At 42.2% G+C, this 7,854-nt stretch overlaps 1 long non-coding RNA gene across 1 annotated transcript; it reads left to right on the top strand.

Annotated features, from left to right (window-relative positions):
• Window positions 1–3,894: 3,894 nt before the first annotated feature.
• On the top strand, window positions 3,895–7,351 carry LOC128414553 (uncharacterized). Its single transcript, XR_008330686.1, has 2 exons — window positions 3,895–4,255; window positions 6,162–7,351. It is a non-coding gene; the product is annotated as an uncharacterized LOC128414553 (long non-coding RNA).
• Window positions 7,352–7,854: the final 503 nt, after the last annotated feature.

Here is a 7,854-nt window from a genome sequence, read left to right as displayed (position 1 = left end):
AGGCAAGACAAGCTCAAGGTGGTAAATAAAGACACCATGTTCAATATCTTCCACCAATCTCATAGTAGAAGGTGTGGATGTAGATTGTGAGAGGTTGCCAAAGCTAAAGCAAAATGCAGCTGTAAACACTGGACAGAGGAATCCAAATAAATTATCCAAATAATTTTTATTGGTTTTCATGTAAATACAAGAACAACATATAACTACAGTAACTTGTCTAGTGGTATATAGAAATGGAATTTGAAGAAAGGAACAATGGACTAACTAGACAACAAATGAGTGCCAGCTCTAGGTATCTATCTCTGGCTTGCCCAGACCAAAGACCTCGGCCTATTAGGCACTGCCTGCCTTTGTGTGAAAGAGGATTGTAGTGGAATAGTGATTTGCTCAAGGTCTTTGAATATCCTTGAATATAACTTTCTGCCAGAGCCTCAGATGTGATGTAATAAGTACATGGAGATCCTGAACCAATGAGCTTCCATATTCACTTCAATGGACAAGGCAGCTCCATCTGCATTCCTTCCCCTGCTACTTAAACAATTGATCTTCTGGCCAGACAGCTCTGCACACACTGAAGTCCCTGTGCTCACTGCTAATTCCTAGATCAAGTGTCAGTACTTATGTCTTTCATTTTACATCCAACAGTTGTGTTGGGTGGTTTTTTTTATTAAAAAGAAACATTCATTGTGTTTTGGGTGATTTGTGCGCATGTAGTCACACACACACACACACACGCACACACTGGAATCTATTTGTTTTTTGCCAATTTCTAATTTTCTCAGTTTATTGTTTTTATCTAGTTCCATAATATATTTTATAACAGAATCAACACAGAAAGCCAAGTTATTTCCTCAGTAATTTCTTTTATATGCAAACATTTCATATTATACATTAAATTGTGAGTTGTAGCCAATGTTAGTTTTACTCAGTGCAGACCCATTGAACTTAATGGCCATGATGAAATTAGGTCCATTAGTTTTAATGGGTGTACTCTGAGTAAAACCTAGTTGGATGTAACCCTCTGTTTGTATTTCTGAAGCTGTTCTATTCTTTGGAAGCTATTGTATTTAATTTGAGTAAGGGTATTATTGGCTAATGGACTGTTACAAGAGACAACAACTTAATTTTAATGAGTTGCCTGCGTTAGATCTAAAGCAAGCGTGGATCTCTGCCTTAGGAACAGCTGAAGTTGGTCATGTCAACAAGACGGAACTTGACTCCTCATAGGCTGCAGCACCCACACAAATAAGAGTGTGCAATGTTTTCAGAGAATACACACATAAAGAGAAGGTATCATTAGCATCTTAGTGGAGTGTGATGGATAACATCTGTCCTACTTTTCATCAATTTGGAAAGTGCCACCCAACGAGGGACCTTTTTAAACTAGGTTGCATCCAGGCAACTCACCCAGTTCTGTGCACTACTTAAAGTGGCTGATAAATCATTTGATGCAAAGTCTACAGAAGTGGTAATTCAAGCTGACCACAGACCACCAAATAACATATTGTGGCCAGGCTGCATGATCCTTGACAAACCATCAGTTTTCAAAGTCCCAGACAAGTCGCAAAACCAATAAGCCCTGGTGGTCTGCGATGCACATATGGTGGATTGCAGTCAGTTTGATGCTTGTCAGTGATGTAGGCTTGATTAAGTAGGAGTAAATAAGATGAGGTTAGTCATTGTCACCAAAGTACAAAGTGTTGCAAAGTTTCTTCATTCTCTGTTTGGTTTGCTAGTCTGTAAGCTGCTTTTCGATTCCTGGCCTCCAGCATTTATTTATTTTACAGGATTGACAAAAAATACAAATGTGGCCATGACAGGGCTTGAGGAAAGTGGTCTTGTGACAGAAGAGCAAGTGGAGGAGTGATTGACAGTGGAGAATGGAATGTTGGGTAGTGTGAGTGACAGGTGGAGAGTGTTGGTTGGGAAATAACTGCTGAAAGGAGAGAGTGACTAGGGGAGGGATTGAGAAAGAGGGAAGGAGATGAAGAGAGAATGAAAGCGTATGTCAAAAGAGATAGAATCACTGTTAAGGAGAATAGTTATTTACATGAGGATATGATATTAGAATTATGAGGACTCTATACGCAATGACTGATTGCTCTGGATTTCATGTTGCTTAAGTAAATGTACAAAGATTTCCACAATAAAAGACAAAAGTGGAAAGATTTCCATAATAAAAGACAAAAGTGGAAATGACCTAACAGAAGCAGAAGACATCAAGAAGAGCTGGCAAGAATACACAGAGGAACTATACCAGAAAGAAATGGATGTCTCGTATACCCCAGGTAGTGTGGTTGCTGACCTTGAGCCAGACATCCTGGAGAGTGAAGTCAAATGGGCCTTAGAAAGCACTGCTAATAACAAGGCCAGTGGAAGTGATGGTATTCCAGCTGAACTATTTAAAATTTTAAAAGATGATGCTGTGCTACACTCAATATGCCAGCAAATTTGGAAAACTCAGCAGTGGCCAGAGGATTGGAGAAGATCAGTCTACATCCCAATCCCAAAGAAGGGAAGTGCCAAAGAATGCTCCAACTACCGCACAATTGCACTCATTTCACACGCTAGCAAGGTTATGCTTAAAATTCTACAAGGAAGGCTCAAGCAGTATATGGACCGAGAACTCCCAGAAGTGCAAGCTGGATTTTGAAGGGGCAGAGGAACCAGAGACCAAATTGCAAACATGCGCTGGATTATAGAGAAAGCTAGAGAGTTCCAGAAAGACATCTACTTCTGCTTCATTGACTATGCAAAAGCCTTTGACTGTGTCGACCACAGCAAACTATGGCCAGTTCTTAAAGAAATGGGAGTGCCTGATCACCTCATCTGTCTCCTGAGAAATCTCTATGTGAGACAAGAAGCTACAGTTAGAACTGGATATGGAACAACTGATTGGTTCAAAATTGGGAAAGGAGTACGGCAAGGCTGTATATTGTCTCCCTGCTTTTTTAACTTATATGCAGAATTCATCATGCGAAAGGCTGGGCTGGATGAATCCCAAACTGGAATTAAGATTGCCGGAAGAAATATCAACAACCTCAGATATGCAGATGACACAACCTTGATGGCAGAAAGTGAGGAGGAAATAAAAAACCTTTTAATGAGGGTGAAAGAGGAGAGTGCAAAATATGGTCTGAAGCTCAACATCAAAAAAATGAAGATCATGGCCACTGGGCCCATCACCTCCTGGCAAATAGAAGGGGAAGAAATGGAGGAGGCAGTGAGAGATTTTACTTTCTTGGGCTCCATGATCACTGCAGATGGTGACAGCAGTCACGAAATTAAAAGACGCCTGCTCCTTGGGAGAAAGGCGATGGCAAACCTAGACAACATCTTAAAAAGCAGAGACATCACCTTGCCAACAAAGGTCCATATAGTAAAAGCCATGGTTTTCCCAGTAGTGATGTATGGAAGTGAGAGCTGGACCATAAAGAAGGCTGATCGCCGAAGAATTGATGCTTTTGAACTGTGGTGCTGGAGGAGACTCTTGAGAGTCCCATGGACTGCAAGAACATAAAACGCATCCATTCTTAAGGAAATCAGCCCTGAGTGCTCACTGGAAGGACAGATCGTGAAGCTGAGGCTCCAATACTTTGGCCACCTCATGAGAAGAGAAGACTCCCTGGAAAAGACCCTGATGTTGGGAAAGATTGAGGGCACAAGAAGAAGGGGACGACAGAGGACAAGATGGTTAGACAGCGTTCTCAAAGCTACAAACATGAGTCTGACCAAACTGTGGGAGGCAGTGGAAGATAGGAGTGCCTGGCGTGCTCTGGTCCATGGGGTCATGAAGAGTCGGACACGACTAAACAACTAAACAACAACAAGTAAATGTTGGAAGCTGAACATTGAAAGATACAGGGCATACAAAAGGAAGTACTACAAGCATGGTTAAGCTTTGGCATTTGCCCCTACAAGAGGTTGTGATGGGCAGCAACGTAATTGGCATTAAAAGAGGATTAGACAAATTCATGGAGGATAAGGCTATGAATAGCTACTAGCCACCACTGTTGGAGGCAGCATGCCTCTGAACACCAGTTGCCTGGAATCACAGGTGGAGAGAGTGTTGCTGAGGTCAGGATTTGCTTGCACCTTTCAGGTTTCCTATTGCCATCTGGTTGGCCAATGGGACAGTAATATATCTGTTCAGTATAATGCAATTGTTTTCAAACCATGGGATGTGGCTGCCTCTTGAGAAGAAGAAGCAGCAGCCAAGATCTAGGTGGGTTCAATGTTGCCTGGAAGTGATCTTGTGAGTAAAGCCCCAACATCCCAATGTAGTTTAGGAAGAAGGACATTGTTCTGTTTCACTGTGTATGACTGGATAGCTCAATTGGTTAAAGTGTGGTGCTGATCATGCCAAGGTTGCAGGTCCGATCCCCTTATGGGACAGCTGCATATTCTTGAATTGCAGGAGGTTGGACTAGATGATCCTCAGAGTCCCTTCCAACTCTATGACCCTCAGACAAATGAAACAGAATTTGCAACCCAGCTGAAGGAGGAGATGAGAGGTATCTTCCTCTTTTCCTCTTCTAATGCCAGGGTGGGATTACGACCCCAGCCCACAGGTGGTTGCATACACACCACTACACTGAAGGATCTCTGCAAAGTGAGGAACAGAGGACTGGTGCTGGGTTGTGGGGTTACAGAAAGTAGTTTAGAAGGGGGCTGGCTGAATTTAGAGGGGGAGTTTTACAAGCTGTGATATGATGGCTAAGGGAGATGTCTGCCTCTCCCCTATTAGCATACAACAAGGCAGAAGACATGATGAGATTGGTGCAAAGGAGGGAAGGAAGGTCAGGATCAAGTGTGTCAGGTGGAGCATTTTGATATTGCATCAAAAGCATCAGATTCCTAAGAAAAGCCTTTGATTCCCTGATTGTAATGTAAAGAGCGGTGGCTTTAAACCCTCTTGAAAAACCCACCTTAACATAATCCAGGAGAGAAGAACCTCTTCTGAGTACCAGGGTTGGGCATGAAAGCACTTGTGTCTCCAGCTGCCATTATCACTGTTAAAGGAAGGACAAGTTCTAGGAAGCTGTAAAAATAAAAATAAAAATCAGGGTGTCTGCATCTCTGAGCAAAACAACTGATAGGCTGCATGTTTTTCTAATCCCTTACCTTGAAGGAGATCATTTGACTTTAATAGGATTATTTCAGACCCTCTGGTTACAGGGTTGCAGCCCTGAGGAGCTTAATATTATCTTCTGTCTTGAGGACAAACCTTCAGAAAGGTCAGCATGTTCTTAGCTGTGAAAACTTTGCCTGCAGAAAATGTGAGAAGCAGCTAATGAGTAAAGCATCTAGTCGCTTCAGAAGGTTACATTTCATTTGGGAGTTTTATACCTTTACATGACTGTAACCTAGAGAGATTGGCAGGAATAGTCCATCTGGAAAGGCATTGCTTCAGCTTTCAGGTAGGCCTTTCCAGTTTGGAAATTTGGTACAAAACTGAAAGTGTGCAAAAGCAACTGGAAAAGAGGGAAAGAGACTTGTCCATTGCCTTATTGAAATTAGTGGACCTAACATATTCATGTTCATTGAATTCAGTGGATCCACTTTGAGTAAAATTTAATTGAATACCACCCATCCTTGTGCACAATTATTATTATTCATCACTTTAAAAACTAAATGTAACCTAAAGTGACTTACAAAAAAGTAGCACATAAATTAAAGCCAACATAAAACTAAAGCTAAAAGCAGATTCATAGTCATTAAAAAGCATATTTATAAAAAGTTTCTGAAAGAGACCACAAATATCCCTTCCAAATTAAAGGCCAAAGAAAGGCCTGGCAGGAGGGGGGAGGGAACCCACCATTTTTGCCTCACACCGAAAAATAGCTTGTGATGGCGCCAGGCCTGCAGATCCTCAGTAGGGCTGGTCAGCAGCAGCACATTTCTTTATCTTTATCAACTTCATGTCAGGCAGAAATTCAACAGGTGGTGCACTACTTCTCACACATCTATATTCTTGGAGGGGGCGGGATAAATGGCATCTTAAAGGCTAACTAGTTTTATTAGGGCTGATGCATTGGGTGGCAGGATCCTCAAAGATGTCCTCTATGGGAAGCTGGCTTTGGGCACCAGACTTGTTGGCAGACTAACTCTGTGTTACAAAGCTGGCAACATTAACCCCACCATATGGGAATCCCTTGCAGATGACAGCAGCATCAGGAGACAATCAGTCGGGTTGTGTATCCAAAGCAGGGACCAGAGGAAGAATGACAACTGGGGGGAGCGCAGAAAGAAGAAATGCCATGGTACACCTGCGTCAGCACAACTGGATGCCTTCATCTGCCCCAACTGCAACAAAACATGTCTCTTCTGTATCAGTCTGTACAGCCACAGCAGGCACTGTAACTCCAATGGCTTGACCTCACCCCCAAAGGCACACTCCTCCATCGTCTCCCAAGACAGACAAGTGCCAAGCATGCATTGGATAAAAGTGCCACATGCAAGACCCCTTGTTGCATTTGTTGCAACAAACAAACATGGCTGCCCCCCCCCCATTTCCACGAAAGATCCCTCAAAGGGGCTATGAAACTTCAGTAGTTCTGTGCTCCTGGCTTCTTTAGAACTGCAGCCCCTTCAGACTTCAGCTGAGAGCAATCTGAATGAACAGCAAGCTGGATGCATCTGGCAAATTACCTGCTGGTGAGCAAGTTTTGCTTTGAGTGACAGGGCTGTGTGCCTGTAACCCTAAACATCACATTGAAGGCCTTTATCCTCAAGCCAAGTTTACAGATTTCATAAAGGCATTAAACAAACAGTGCAATGTTTTCACATAAACAAACTTAGCTAGCAAAAATATTTGCTCCATTTCCTTTTCCTTTCGTTAGACTTTGTGTGATTAATACCTGTGTGTCAGTTAATGTTTCCCAAAGCTGTCAGCTTCCCTGATTAGTACTTTGGTGGAAACACCAGGCCATGCAAATTACTCTTAGGCCCAATTACAAGTGGGCAAATCAAAATAGTAAGCACTGGTGAGGAATGCCAGCAGCAGGATTCCTGCATATTTAACAGCCAGGAAGAAATTCTGTACTCCTCACATATTTCTTTTCCAGGCAGAAGACAGGCAAATGCCATGCAGGCTGAGGAACAGACAGTTTATATTGTTACCAGTTTATTCTTTAAGCACAGTTGCAATCGCCTCGCAGTATAGCTCAACAGAACAAAGTTTCAGGTGACTGAGCCATGGTTTTGTGGGAAATCTGTGGGAGAAATAGGAGCATTTCACTTAAACCTGTCATCATTGCAAAACAATAGTGATACTCTTTTATCTGACAGATCTCTGCTTTCTTTGGCATTTATGATTTACATAAAGCAAGTGCCTGTTTTCTCAGCTCTATCCAAGTGCCTTCACATGTCTTCAACTTTTCTTGGCCTCTATAATACTACCCAAGGGTATTCTCATTAGAGGCTCAAAAACGGGCCTCAGCAACAAATCCGGTGCTATGTCTCTAATTCCTATCACAATACCAGGATGGCATGGAAAATATAGAACAAGTTGGACTTCTCAGTTTAGTCTTCCTCATCAATGGCGCTGTGTATCTCCAGGTAAGGAAAACTGGAGATGTCTTGTTTGGATATAGTATCTTGGGTAGGGATGGAAGGATCTGTCATAGTTGCTTCTCTCAATTTCTCATTCTTCCAATCTTAAATTCAGTCCTCCACATATCTGTAGCAATTTGTGGGGTTTTTAAAAATCCTCATGAAAATTCGCATTTTAGTGTGAATGTCTCCCAATATACATATTTTTGTATGCAGGTTTGACTAACTTGCACATGCTTGTACACTAATTTATGCACGTTTGTACACATTGGTTGGAGAACTGCATCGCAAAAACAGAGA

Source organism: Podarcis raffonei, chromosome 5 (assembly GCF_027172205.1).
Source record: "Podarcis raffonei isolate rPodRaf1 chromosome 5, rPodRaf1.pri, whole genome shotgun sequence".
Taxonomy (NCBI): Eukaryota; Metazoa; Chordata; class Lepidosauria; order Squamata; family Lacertidae; genus Podarcis; species Podarcis raffonei.
The sequence above is the reverse complement of the archived record's forward strand: the minus strand, read 5'-3'. Positions and strand labels throughout refer to the sequence as shown.